We start from the raw sequence: 13,620 nt of genomic DNA, 5'->3' as shown, positions 1-13,620 counted from the left end.
AGGTAAATTAAAGTGTAATATGCACACAGAGAGAACAAAATGAGTTTATGATGGAGGTTTTTTATGTATGTGTGGAAACGTGTTCTTCAGTGTTGGGAGTTTTTCCCCTGCGTCTAATTTTATTTAATTTTTTTCTACCGTGAGGATTTAAATTTAGAAAGCTCGTGTGTTACGAGCAGCCGGGGGATTTGATTCTTGAAGAGTAAAAAGAAAAAGACAATAAGCTTGATGTTTTTATGGAACAGGATCAGGACCCCCAGGACACCAAACCCAGCGGGGTTCAGACAATCTTCCGACCATCCTTCCCATGATGCTTTGCAGATAACCGACCCAGTTCCCCCCTCTCCATTAAAACTTTTCCTCTCTCGGGCCTCTCGCCGGAGTCGACGTCGCAGCTGCTGATGCTGTTTGGCTGAAAACAACAACCGCCGCCGCCGCCATCGCTGGCCAGCTGCCTAATGGCTGCCATGAAAGGAGACAGAAGAGAAGGGAAACAAAACGAAGCAGGAACACTTGAGATGGTCCTCTGGGTCTCTCGGGGGCCCCTCAGGGCAGAGCACGGGGCCTGAGAAAGAGGAGGCTGTTTGCAAACACGTGATGAGATGATACACGACCCTGGAACAGCAGGAGGGGAGCTGGAAACTGACTGTTCACTGTAGAAATCCAACCAGTTATTCAGGCTCACGCTAGAAAAATCTGTTACTAAAGTAAAGAAATCTGCCGGTGGGGTAAGAAATTTGATACCTGATTAAGATAAAAAATCAATTTGTTTCAGGGTTTGTTTGTTTTAATAGAAATGAGTGTCAGTGTCTTGAGACAAGACAGAATAAAGAAACTAGAATCAAGGAAAACACCATTGCCTTCAGTTTCAGAACCTTTTTGTACCTACTTTTTCTATAAATATAGATTGTGCCTAAAGTTTGATTATGTTTCTTCTATGTGGCGACAGACTGGAGTAGCAGCTGCTGGAAACTAATTCACTTTAATTGAAACACGATTCTCCAGAGTGCAGAAGTGGTGGTAGGGTGGTGTTTGGGTCAAACAAGCACAGGACTTTCCCCCCGGAGGCCGAGCTTCGAGTCCTGTGTGAACCCAAAAGTAAAGTACGTAATCGAACTTCCGTAACGTGCAACAACAACGTACGGGAGGTACGACGCAGGCCTACTTCCGTCACATGAGGTACGTAACGTAACTTTCAATCTTTTCCTAAACTTAACCAAGCAGTTCTTGAGCCAAAACCTAATCAAAGTGTGATCGTTTGACAGCGTTAACCACACCAGTCTAACCGGACGTAGCATATTTATTGTTGCTAACTTGCCCTGCGCAGCGGAGGGCCACTGACCAAGCAGCGGTATTTGACGAGTCGGGGTGAGAACGTGTTGCGTGTACAGAACCGCGGCCACTTAGCAAAGGTAAAATATGTGTAGTTGAAGGCCCACAGCCATGTGCATTAAGTCATTTAAAATAGCTATTAAAGCCATTTACAGCCACACATCTGTGTGAAATGTGAACAAAGCGAATGTGTGTGAGCTCAGAGTTTATTTGGCTTTCATGAAGCAGGATCAGCTGCTGACAGACTGTAATTAACACTCCACTTCCATCCATCTTACAGAAACGTAAGTGCTGTGTCTCTTCTCTTTCCCTCCAGAGTCTGGACACCTGTATGGATCTCTGCTCCTGATTGGCCGATCGGATGCCCGACGGGGCGTCCAGGTGTCGGCGGCGTCCTGCTCCTGTCGGCAGGATTCATCCAGAGAGACACATGCAGGGGGAGGTGAAGTTTTACAGCTTCATTTGTTGGCGAGGACGAATCGGCGAGATCTCCCCGGCGAGATTAATGGCATGGCAAATCATGGCTCATGTTGCCGCGGCGACAGGCGTTCCCCGGGTGTCGTTCCCCGTGGCTGCAGCTCATTTAAAAGCTGTATAATCTTGGCGGTGGCGGTGACGGAGCGGGGGAAATCGCACCGTTGGACCAGGACGCCTGACAGCTGCATTAAGGCCTGCCAGGGCCGATTCATGCCCACAGGACCCCCCCCCCCCATCACACCCACTATCATCCCCCAGCATGCCTCAGTAACAGAGGGCTCTTATGGAGGCCGCTGATCTCTGTGGAGATACAAGAGAAGAGGCTGCTGCTTCACCCTGCTCTCCTCCATCAACCACGATTCTTTCTTCAACCTTCATTTCAGCAGAAAAACCTTTAAGATTAAAAGTCTGTCTTTCCAGAGTGTGCTGACAATGACACCGAGCTGCAAACAGACTACACTGAACATTTACCACACGCACGATATATAAAGAGCCTAGGACTAAATTAAAAGAAAAAATTGGACAATGTGGAGTCGTTATACGGATGTTGAAATGATTTTCTTATGAAGCTGAAATATGATTTTTATTTCTGATGAACTGAAAATCATCAAAGTGGTTTAACTACCAATATTAAATTAGGTTGGTTTATCTACAGACCTTATTTATATATATAGGTCCACCACTTTGGTCCAGACTGATTAATTATACTAATAACATAGACAATTAAATAAATTAATACATTTACAATAATGTAAAGTTATTAATAAGAAATTAAATAAATAAATATCTTTCTGCCGAGTGACAGAGCAACCAGTCATAACTGTAGATCCCGACCCCAGAGGGTGATTGACAATCAAGTGTCACCCTGAAATAAATATGCAAATGAAAAAAGATTTCTCCCAGGAGAAAGAAATAATCCTCAGGGAATTAATTACTCGAAATCCAATTCATGGAGGGAGCTACAACTGCATTTTATTGTGAAATCCTGTGTTGTATAATGACAATAAAGCTTCATTAAAGCATACACAATAGAGCTGAAGTGGAGTTTTATAATAATAAAATATTTATTTATTTGTTTGAGTGGATACTGATTTATTTAGATATCTGTTTTATCACTTGTTTATTTATTTCATTGCCAATTTATTAATTGATTTTTGGAAAGACTGGCACAAAATGTGGTTCACACGTTCATGATCCCCTCAGGATGAATCGTTTCCCTTTAGCGCCACCATCAGCTCAAAATACTGGTTTATGACCAAATATCTGCAGAACTACTGACGCTCCCATCAGCCTCAGCTGTACTTTGTGTTTAGTGCTAATTAGCATGCAGGACTTTTACTTGTAATGGAGTATTTTTACATTATGATTTTTACTTCAAGGACCAGTGTGTAACATTCAGGAGGAGCTGTCGGCAGAAATGGAATATAATATTTCTAAGTGTGTTTTCATTAGTGTTTAATCACCTGAAAATAAGAGCCATTGTGTTTTCATTACCTTACAATAAGCCCTTTATATCTACAGAGGGGGCGGGTCCCCTTCCACGGAGGCCGCCATGCTTCTACAGTAGCCCAGAACGGACAAACCAAACACCGGCTCTAGAGAGGGCTGTTTACGTATTTTGCGAGTTTCACGGCCACCGTAGTTCCTCCTCCACGCTTGGAAGGGCAGGGCGAGGCGAGCGGTGTTCACATGGTTGCAAACTGCAATTTCACCACTAGATGTCACTAAATCCTCCACACTGGACCTTTAAGTAAATTATCTAAGAACTTCTTCCACCACTGAAGCCCCGCCCACTGGGTTCACAGCCAGGTCACACACACCTGCACAGGTGAGCCCCATCAAGACATTTAAAGGCTGCCAGTGGACTGTGTGGATGTGAGTGCTTTTACATGCACTAAATAACCTGGCCAGCAAAATGGTTTCATGCTGTGGATTCCTCCTTCACACTAAAGTAAGAAGAGTTTATTTGTGCAGAGTAAAGTCTGTTGGAGCCTGAATGTTTCTCTCAGCTTCCCTCCAGAAATGAGGAAGTTGAGGTCAGCAGTTTGATATCTCTCTGAGTTCAGCAGCAGAAACTCTTGTCCACAGCAGTGAAACACCCACCAGTTTGCTTTGAGTGTTTCTTCTTTTATTTCCTCTTCTGCGTTTCCATCAGCAGTTCAGGTTTCATGGAAAGGGCAATCTGCTGCAACGAGCCGCCGTTTTATGACACTAAACAGAGCAAATGTGGTTACAGAGATCCAGTTAGGGAGAAATGATTGCTTTTCAGGAAGAAGTCAAACTAAACACTGGTGCTAATGCAGCGCAATCTTAAGAACAGTGGAATAAGCACATTTAACTTACAGCTAAATCAAATAAGTCTTAAATTAGAAAGCGCTCGTTTTGTTCTGCTGGCAAAAGCCCCCCGGGAGGAAGAGAAGCAGCGCTGAAGAAAACAAACAACAAGCTGTCTGAGCGTCTGACAGCACAGCTCACAGCTGCTCTGCTGCCTACAAACACTCGTTCCTCCCAAAATCCCTCCCCGCCTTTTCAGGTGAATCTAAACGGCTAACTTGCTCTCTGCAAGGTCGGCGAGGAAAGCTGAGGGCCCAATCAGGAGGTCCCTGAGCTGAGCCGCAGGAAACGCTCCACCCGCCAAACCTTCTTCTTCTTCTCTGTTTGCGGAGGACGAGAGGGACGGAGACACCTCGTCGGCTAATTAAAGAAGTCCAATTAGAGTGGCATCAGATGGGTCAGCAGGCCGCCGGAGGACAGCGCTCCCCCCGACATCAAAACAGCTTCAGACAGCGCTGGGAGAAGAGTCGCACCGCCGTCACCGTTTTAATCTCTACGCTTCATCCAACCAGCAGAAGCAGTCCTCCTCCTCCTCCTCCCCCCTTCATCCCTCCATCTCTCCACCTCAGTTTCTAAACACAAGGGAAAGTCAACCAGCTGTGTTTGACTTCATAAAGGGAGAATGAATCTTTTTGTTCTTCTGTACAGAAACACTTTAATAAATAGAGCTGAGGTTGAACTGATTCTAACAGCAGAGAAAAGAGAACACATCGATGGCAACACTAAATATAAAGTATTTAGTACTTTACTTTCTCTAATTATGTAATATCTGTTCCAGTTTCCTGGTTCACTTTGTTGAAGTGACACTAATTGATATTTTTATAATAATTTATGAAATGACAATGTGAAAACGGAGCTTTATAGAGACTTCCAGCTCGTTATTTATCTGTTGCTGTCCTGGTTCCCTCTCAGCTCTCATGGCGTCGTTTCCAGAGAAGAAGAAGCTGTAAAAAGCCTCTGAACGCTACCTGCTCGGCAGCAAACAGCAGCCAGACGCAGTCGGAGAGCAGCTGCTGAACATAGCGGAGCATCTAGCTGCTGAAGAGCCAGATGTTTCCCTCAGGAGACCAAACACAGAGCTGACAGAGAGGAGACCGGACTGACATCCATCAGGAGACACCGACACACCTCCTGATGAAGCGTCATGTGACTCTGACACGCCTCCCGATGAAGCGTCATGTGACTCTGACACGCCCCGATGAAGCGTCATGTGACTCTGACACGCCTCCCGATGAAGCGTCATGACTCTGACACGCCTCCTGATGAAGCGCGCCTGACTCTGACACGCCTCCGATGAAGCGTCATGTGACTCTGACACGCCTCCTGATGAAGCGTCATGTGACTCTGACACGCCTCCCGATGAAGCGTCATGTGACTCTGACACGCCTCCCGATGAAGCGTCATGTGACTCTGACACGCCTCCCGATGAAGCGTCATGTCGCTCCGTAGCTGCTGGAGGTGGAAATAAGCTGTTCTCTGAAGTTCAACATACCAACTTAAAAGTATGTCAGTGTTGTGTTCACAGCTTGTTTGCCCCAAAAGTTGAATCACAAGGGACTCAAATATCAAGTTCTGAGAATCTGGACTCCAGAAATATGTTTCGCTTTTTCAGAAAGACCAATTAAAGAATCCGTCAGTGAGCGATGGGACTGAGCAGGACGCTGGGGCCAGGCCCTTCGCTCCTGTAAATCTGAGGCTTAGAGCAACTTTGGGGGAGATTACAATATAAAGTATAAAACTTCAAACTCGTTTTCTAGGTTTATTCCAGTGTTTCCAGGCCCAGTATATTTCCATCAGGATTCAGTATTTCTGCAGGACTGTGTTCTTGGTGACATGGAGAGGCTTTCTAACAGCATTTAGACCTTCATCTTGAAAAATAACTTTACCTTTAATTAAACTCTAATTTCCTAAGCACTTTCACTGCTACAGTAATTATGGTCTTAATGGGCTTAAACAATTTGTAATCTAGAGATAACAAGATAATTACTTCCTGATCTCAAGAGAATGAGCCTAAAAAAAGCACGAGCAAAATGTTAGCACACATCATGTGTTTTCACATCTGTTGACTCCACTTTGGGTGTTCGTAAAAGCACGAGTGTTTTGTGACATACAGTAAGAAGGTCTTCTTTTTATCGGCCACCGTCGGCCTCCGATCACCTGACCTACATTCTCCTGAATCGCTCCAGATCCACGGACAAACTCCCACAACCCAGCAGCAAAAACCCGGACCGGACTCTCAGCCTGAAACTATTTTCTTTTACTTGAAGTTTTCTTTTGTTTTGTTGCTCAACTGAACTGAACTGAACCTAATCTTTATTTTTCTCTTTGGGCAACAGAATGTATCTGGACTAAAAAACATGTGAAAGAAAAACCCGAAGTGGAGTTTTGAGTTGGACTATCCTTTTTTTTTTGAATGTCTTTAAATATATGAATATTTTGGTTTTGCGCTAAAATTGTGTTTGTGGTGTTCTTGCTGGTTGTGGTCATTCAATGGTAGGGTGCACATTTTGATTGTGTGCATCCTTCGCGAGGTTTGATTTAAACATTTTAATAAAGAACGAACAACTACAAAACGTGACTGACCAATCCTAAACGCCGGGCGAGAGACCTGGCTGGCACCCTTAACCAAAATGAAATAAGAGAACACAGAAAGTCAAACTGTCAGTTTGTTTCTCGTCTGAAAAGAGTTCAGGTTATATTAAAATAGTTCCGTAACAGGACAGGGTTTCACTGATTTGCTTTGGTCCACATTGTCCACAGTTTTTCACATATTTGAAAAGATTACAGATCAGGTTCGTACGTTGCAACTCGTGAACTTGTAGCGATCAGAAAACGTCCAGTTTTGAAGCTGTAAATATCGTTTTTGTCTGGTGGTAAACGCCATGTTGGGCTCATTAATGGGGGCCCATCTGAAGGCTCCAGTAATGAGCTCTTGCACGATGCAGATGCTGACTGATGATGAATGAAAAATCATAAACTCTGAATCTGTCAGAGTGTCTGTTGCAGCTGGAGATGATTGATTTCCTGCTTCATCAATCAGACTTTCTGGATACTTCCGCTGTTCTCACCGTGGGACTCAGACTCCTTCAGTAGTGATGAAGCTGTTTGTCAGACTGTTTGAAAGCCAGGGATTCGCCTTCATTTGGAAAGTTTCGCTGCTCTTGGCACTTTAGTTCTCCACAGAAGTGAGAGAAGTGTTACAATCGTTCGTAAACACTCAGATGGATATCAATCTCACGTCTGTGTTCAATACAGAGCTGGAGTCAGGATGTGGTTAGCCTAGCTTAGCATAAAGACAGGAAACAGCTTGTCTGGCTCGGACTTTGAACTTTAGACAGAGCTGTTTCCCCCCGCTTTCAGTCTTTATGCTAAACTAAGCTAAGCTATTTGCATTTTTTAACGCAGAGACACATAAGAATGATAACAATTTTCTCACCTCACTCTTGGAGGGGGGGGGTCAAAAGGTGTATTAACTAAATTACTGAACTATTCATTTAAAAGTGCACCAGACTTGGTGTACGTGTCTGTGCTTAACAGTTTTTTCATAAGATAAAAAAAACACTTGACACCAACTAAATCAAATGTATTGGTTTTCTGCTGCTGAAGGTTATTAACATCAGTGAAGTCTGTAATTACATTTTCAGCCGTGATCTGTGGAAAGACAAGCAAGATGCAGATTTTTCCTCTGTAACTGATATTTGTGATTTTAACTCCCTGATTGATTTGCTCACATCGTGACTGCCGAGGCCTTTTTAAGATGTATTTTTGTTGCACAGTGGATCCTGAGAGGAAACCCGGCTCTCCGCCCGCCCGCTGCCGTCAGGAGCCTCGCTGCTGTAAGACGGCGACAGATTTGTGATTAAACGGCCACTTTGTCATGCGAGAGGGACATAATGCATCAACACAGGTGAGCGTGGAAGCCTGTTGTGGAGTTTATCATCATGACTGCTTCAAAAATTGAAATAGGTTATTTATTGGGTGTCAGTCCCGTCAGGAACACACACAGCTGCATTTCCCCGTCTGACTGTGGCACTGTTATTATTATTTTCTTTTTCTTTGACAGATCGCCCAAGCCGCAAATCTTTAGCTGCAGCCCATTAGTAATCCTCCGCCGCGTCGGTCTGATGTTTATTATTTCCCAGCAGCAGGACGGATAATTTATGAGGGGAAACCTCGTCGTCTACCTGCAGGTTTCAAACAGGAAGCAGGTCAGAACCGATATTAAAGTCATCAAAACCAAATTCACCAAAGTGACTCCGGCAGCGCAAACTAAAGGTACTGTGGCATGTTAGATTCATGACGGCAATAGAGATTCACCACGAGGAGAGGAGGAAGGGAGAGCGGTGGAAACGGGAAGGAGGAAACAAAGGGACAAAATGGGGAAGGAGTGATGGGGATGAAAGAAATGAAGAAGAAGAAAAAAAGATAGGAAAAAGGAAGGAAGAAATGAGAAGAGAAGTTAGGAACAAGGAAATGAAGGAAGAAAGGTGGATGGAGGGAAGGCAGAAAGAAGTTAAGAAAATGGTGGAAGAAAGAGAGTGGCAGATAGAAGAAAGAACAAGAAAAGGAAGGAAGACAGTGACAGAGGAAAGAAGAGTGGGCGGGGGGGGAGAAGGGGGAAGTAAAGATCAAAAATGAAAGATGGGAACAAGGATAAAGGGCAGGGAATAAAGGAGGGAAAGGTGAGAAAGAAGGACGACATTTTTAAGGAAAAAGAGGTCAGAATGCTGCGATAAAGGGAAAAAGAACGGGCGATGGGAGAATAGTTGATGAGGAAGAGAAGAAGCAAAACTACTGTCAGTAATCATTTATATCGCTGAGAAATCCGAATTACGCTCAACTTACTTCCCCGGTTTTGACTGCTGCTTTGCTTGTTGTTTCAATTATTTTTAAATGTGGGCTCGTCATAGTCTTATTATTAAGATTTCTGGTGGACATGGAGACTTACTTTCCCTCCTTAACAAGCAGCGTTCAGAGGGATGATTAGGACAAACTATACTAAATGTCTGAAAGCACAAAGCCTCACGATTCTTTCTCTGTGAACCACTGTAGCGTCCCGATGTCGCTACGACGACCGCTGCATCATCTGGAACAGGAGTGCACAGGGAATCAAACCGTCCAATGATCTGTCATGTTTGTCAATCTGTAATTCTGGTTCAGTACTCGGACTAATTCGGACTTTTTAAACTCTAAATAGTTACCTTTCAGAGGAGGAGGCTGTGGTGACGAACAAACACAGCCGCTGCCTATTCGGGCTCACTGGAATAAAAATGCTTTTTCTCAGCATGTTGTTAGAAAACTGTTTATCGGGCGTGTCTTCGTCCAGGTGACCCTCTCTCTGAGCTGTTGGAGGTTTATATGAGTGGTCATGTGACGCGGCGGCGGAGGGTTAGGGACCCTGAATGGAGGGGAAGTTGGGCGGATGCAAATGAGCTCTCGGTTAAATGGGGCTGTTTTTTTTTATTCATGAAGGATTGATTGAGTCACGGTGTGGAGGAGATGAATGAAATATGCATGGAGCGGCCGTACTGTACCCGCCTGCCGGCCCGATGATTAATTTCAGCTCAGTTGTGTGTGGGCTCGTCGTGCTGCAGTGCCGGGTGACTCACGACCGACCAAAAATGGATCTGACACCGTTTGACCGCACGGTGTCGATCCACAGACTGATACTGACCCACTCTGCTCCGACAGCAGAAACAGGAAGTGTTTAACCTCTCGGCCCTGATTTTCACCCTTAGAGTGTCCCTTAAAGGACCAGCCAGTAGTTTTTTCACCATAATAATTTACAGCAAAGTATTGTGTGTTTCTTAGCTGATCATACTCATACTTAATAAACCTTTAACAACATTGGAAAATATCAGCTGAAATGTAACTAACTAAAAAGCTCCTTATTAACTAATATTAAGAGAAAATGGGACTGTAGGACTTCTGTCTCAGCTTTTACTTTGGTGAGTACAATGTTTGTATTACTTACAGAAAAGAACTACGGAAACAGGACACAAGTTGTAATAAAGCAGAATTATCCGTTAAACATTCGTTGGCCACAGCTCAGCTGTTGATGTTGCATTGTAAATTCGTTAAACACGTTAATACTTTCCCAACATTTCCATTTCCTAAAGCGTTACTATTATATTTGTGTAGAATTTGTGTATTTTCTATAGGAGAGAATGTTTTTTTGAAGTTTAGCGCTTGTTTTATTATGAACCGTGTGTGATGCCCCTCCACTCGCTTTACCTCCTCCTTTTTTCCAGGAAGGTCCACATTTAGTTGTTTTTGCTGTAGATGTGATGTAAAATGAATGGATTGATATTTTTACGTTTTGGAGCTAAAGTTTAATTTATTTTCGTGCAAAAGTAGAAGAGACTCTTGTGCATGTGTAGCTGCAATGCTACAATATAATGTTGAGACCATGTTGGCTAGCATTTCATGATGTCACACAGGCACAGAGGGCATTTCTGCAAGAGGTTATTCATTTATGTATTTATTTTGTAAAAAATGTTGATCTGTAAGCAGTACTGGTGTGCATTATGCTCGTTTCGTTCTGGACAGAGAGCATTTCTGCAACAGACTGACCGTTTTGTTGCTGTACGGCTGCAGGCGGCTCGTGTTGCCACGTCTGGTGTCTCGCAATTACGTGTTGAAAGACTAAAGTGCGGTCACAACACAGCAGAGTCCGACTCACTGCCAGTGCCAGGACCCGGGACATTTTCAGCCCTGAAACTGGGGCAAAAGAATCGGCACGTTGTTCTTTCCGTCCAACAGTTTTAGATTTTGGTGCGTGATGAAATTTTGAACGCGGGACTTTTACTGGAGTGTTTTTCAACGATTCCACTGCAGCTTTTGTTGAAAAATGGCGAGATATAAGGAGGAAGGTGATAGGGCGATGCTCTCAGTGAGAACTTTACTCCAATGATTTAGCAAAAATAGAACAATTTACAAATAAACACATCTACAGGAAATGTCTTTTTGAATGGAGTACAGACCCTATTGAAGTAATATACACAGAATTTCCCTGAGACATAATTCTTTCTTTCTCTTAACCTTCAACTATTACTGTCAAGCACAAAGTAGCTTAAGCTCAGTAAACTCTCACAAAACCCACCAAAAACTCACTAAAGTGCATGAAACATATACAGATCACAGTGCGAAATATATTACCATATGTACATGAATGGCGGCTCCCCTCACACACACTTTACACTCAGAGAACTTAACTCCAACTCACTCAAAATGTTACATAAACACTCTCTTGAACATGTTAGCGCGTTGTTACCGCCAAGTTAACACTAATACGTCTTTAAATGTGACAGTTTTAAACATTTTTAACCTTCATAGACCATAAAGTTACTCTGCTTTTTTAGCTTTTAACAGACTATGAGTGTATTATGTTTTAACTTGTCACACTTTCACTCCAGTAAATGATCTGAATACCTTTCTCCAGCTCTGCTCCTGTTTCCTCTCCGTCCCAAAGCTCTCTCAGCTGCAGCTCCTTCGTCTTGTCGTTGTCGAGCACGTCGGTGCCCGAGGCGTGAGCTTCCCTCTCCGCCTGTTTCTGCTGGAGGACGAGCCGAGGTGCAGGATCGGCCAAAAGCAAGCAGAGACTTGGCCTGCAGGAGGGTCTCGTGTTTGTGTTGTGACCGGCGTCCAGCTGCCAGGTGAACATCCTCAATCACCCTCATGTTTCGGGAAACGCGCTCATCGACGCGGCAGAATACAGACTCGGCGCCTCAGTCGTTCAGAGTGTGAGCCCTGAAGCCGGAGCAGAGATCAGCACGCCGTCTCATTCCCAGTGAAAGGAAGCAGATCGCTGTTTCTGTGAAGAGAGCTGTGTGATAATCCTCATCCCATCTGGTCACTGTAAAACACCGTAACTAGTCGTTTAGCTCACTGCTCTCTACCAAAACACAATGTTTTCAATTTTTCTTAAAACAAATTACATAACATTACTCCCCATATTTTTCACATAAGAGTGTAAGATGCTTTTAACAAGTAATCTAGTTCGTTACTTGGCCCTCAGATCACTCATCTTGTAACACCTTACTTAATATTCCCAATATTTTTAATGTGAAATCATTTTACACTGCAAAAAGTGCAGCACTGAAGTACAGTTTTGAGGTACTTGGCACTTTATACTTCTACATTTCAGAGGAAAATGTTTTTTACTCTATTACATTTATCTGACAGTTAGTTACTTTTTAGATTAACATTTAAGAATATATGAAAAAGATCATTTCTCTGCATAACGAGTACTTTTACTTGTGATGTTTTTAGGACATTTTGCTGCTAATACTTAATCTGTATTTTTACTAAAGTGGGATTTTGAATGCAAGACTTTTTACTTGTAATGTAAAATGTATTTTTAGATTTATGGAGAATTTTAAAAAAAAAGTTTTGTTACGCTTTTCTAAAGGTGGTATTAAAGTTTTTAAGAAAAGCAAATCAATTCATTTCAGCAGCGGGGACGGAGAGCCAGAGTATAAACTGCTCCACAGCACGGTTAGGACACAGGACACAAATGCATTTATTGCCGTTGTATTCAGTTATTAATGTTAATAATTTGTTAATAAATAGATTTTGGTCCAGTTAGGTGGTAATAATCCCACCAATTACAACTTTTATAAAAGTACCATAGTAGAAAGCAGTGCCAAATTATTTATCAAACTTTAAAGGTACTTTAACACAGGTTTTCTACAAGGTTCAGCAAGTTCCATTTAAGACTTTTTATGGCCAATTTAATATGATCAGATGATCAGATCATCCAAGGCACAGAAGTATGATGGAAGCCAGCAGGGACGATATGACTTATTTATTATTGTATCACGTGTTGTCAGTACTTCCCAGCAGTTTGTAACAGTCATTCCTGATAACATAATGAATTAAATGAACACAGCTGGACGCAGATTAGCGGCAGAAAATGGATGGATGGATGAACTAATTACAAATGATTGTCTTTGCTAAAATATTCACTTGTCCAGTGTGAGCTGACGAGCTCCCCAGTAGTGACGGCGTCTGCTGCAGGTCTGATGGTGCTGACTGAAACAGCCTCCTGCAGCACAGTCCACTGTCACGACCATCCACTTGAGTTTAGAGGTGTGTGACATCTATAAGAGACACGATTTAAGACTTTTGTTAGTTAAATCTAAGACTTTTTAATACCTTCTGAGGCCTTTTTTTTTTTTTTTTTTTTTTTTTTTTTTTTTAGAAACTGAATTAAATGCTTTTCAAGACTTTTCAAGGCCTCCAGATGCTCTGTCAGTAGGAAATTTAAGGGCGAAAATTAGAGAACAGAGATAGATATTTGTGATTTTAACTCCTGATTGATTTGCTCACATCGTGACTGCCGAGGCCTTTTTAAGATGTATTTTTGTTGCACAGTGGATCCTGAGAGGAAACCCGCTCTCCGCCCGCCCGCTGCCGTCAGGAGCCTCGCTGCTGTAAGACGGCGACAGATTTGTGATTAAACGGCCACTTTGTCAT

At 43.0% G+C, this 13,620-nt stretch overlaps 2 long non-coding RNA genes across 3 annotated transcripts; both read left to right on the top strand.

Moving 5' to 3' along the window:
• Positions 1–289: 289 nt before the first annotated feature.
• Positions 290–2,823, top strand: LOC122880190. Its single transcript, XR_006378859.1, has 3 exons — positions 290–728; positions 950–1,412; positions 1,649–2,823. It is a non-coding gene; the product is annotated as an uncharacterized LOC122880190 (long non-coding RNA).
• A 798-nt stretch (positions 2,824–3,621) lies between these two features.
• On the top strand, positions 3,622–12,662 carry LOC122880169. 2 transcript variants are annotated; one of them, XR_006378851.1, is made up of 3 exons: positions 3,622–3,760; positions 7,920–8,050; positions 11,615–12,662. It is a non-coding gene; the product is annotated as an uncharacterized LOC122880169 (long non-coding RNA). The 2 variants fall into 2 exon arrangements; XR_006378850.1 differs by having other exon boundaries at positions 11,585–12,662.
• The last annotated feature ends 958 nt before the right edge of the window (positions 12,663–13,620 follow it).

The sequence above is a fragment of the Siniperca chuatsi genome, linkage group LG8 (genome assembly GCF_020085105.1).
Source record: "Siniperca chuatsi isolate FFG_IHB_CAS linkage group LG8, ASM2008510v1, whole genome shotgun sequence".
Lineage (NCBI taxonomy): Eukaryota > Metazoa > Chordata > Actinopteri > Centrarchiformes > Sinipercidae > Siniperca > Siniperca chuatsi.
Note: the sequence above shows the minus strand (reverse complement) of the source record. Positions and strands in the feature narration are given on the sequence as shown.